Raw genomic sequence first — 1,101 nt, forward strand, 5'->3', positions numbered from 1 at the left:
AGCTCGGTGCACAGACACAAAGCGTCAGCCATAAAAGAATCGCGGCCTCTTTAAGAAGACCTTCTTCCGAAGGCCCGCAGCAAGAGAGGCAGTTAGCCAATCAGAGTCAGGAATATTTGCATAACTCGGTTTTGAGACAGCACGACGAGGAGAAAAGAACTTCGTGGGAAGATTTGGGCTTGTATCTCCAGCATAGATAAATAATAAGGCAGATCGAGCCCCACAGCGCTAGTGAAATATATGCCTTAGTAATATAGGAATGCTAAATTGTACCTAAAAATCTTGATTTTAATTGCAGCCCCCCGTCTTCCCAGTAACTCACTGTATCTTTGTTGATTTCTCCTAAAGATAGGTTTATATAGCAAGTGTCCAAAACATATATGTTGCCCGGATGATCCTCAGTGGTCTGGGGTGCAGGCTTCAAACCTGTAGCTGTTTAGCGACAGAGTGGTTCAATTCCACCTTTCGGGCGTTTATGTCAGTAGTTTATGTTTGTTTTAACTTACTTCAACCATCCTTTACATTCAACTGCGGTGAGTAGTAAGTAGTTAGTTATTATACAAAAATATCTGTTATTAATTAGGCTTCCACTAAGATGGCCAGCTACCTCTTATTCTTTCCTTTGTTGTGGAATGCTATTACTGGAAGTGCTACCAATTTCCTACTACTATCACTTCCATTTCCACTTTTACATGTTAAAATTATTTAATTGTTCTACTCCTTTTCTATTTCACCAAAGTAATCGCATACCAACGATTTCTATGATGGTATTGAATTACTTCCTATAATTTTCCAATTATCCAGCATATTGGTTCATCATAAGAAATACAAAAATAAGACAAACTGGCAAGGCACAAAAAGAAAGACAAGTTTCGGGCGGGGGGGGGGGTGGCGAGAATAGAACAAAACAGAAAAGACTTTCTTTTTCATGTCCTGGAGTAATACCCTTTAGTAAATATTAGTGGTGATAGGATCACGTAGGAGATCCTATTAAAAGATGAAATCTTTGTTAATACAAAGGTAAGAGCAAACCATTCTTAAGTGAAAATATTTTTCATTCTCACACTGCCCTTGAGCTGCAGCCTGCCTGTGAGGCCTCTC

General features: G+C 39.4%; 1 non-coding gene across 1 annotated transcript; it reads left to right on the top strand.

Moving 5' to 3' along the window:
• The first annotated feature begins 385 nt into the window (after positions 1-385).
• Positions 386-472, top strand: TRNASTOP-UCA (transfer RNA opal suppressor (anticodon UCA)). The gene has a single exon. It is a non-coding gene; the product is annotated as a tRNA-Sec (tRNA).
• The last annotated feature ends 629 nt before the right edge of the window (positions 473-1,101 follow it).

Source organism: Eublepharis macularius, chromosome 1 (assembly GCF_028583425.1).
Source record: "Eublepharis macularius isolate TG4126 chromosome 1, MPM_Emac_v1.0, whole genome shotgun sequence".
NCBI lineage: Eukaryota > Metazoa > Chordata > Lepidosauria > Squamata > Eublepharidae > Eublepharis > Eublepharis macularius.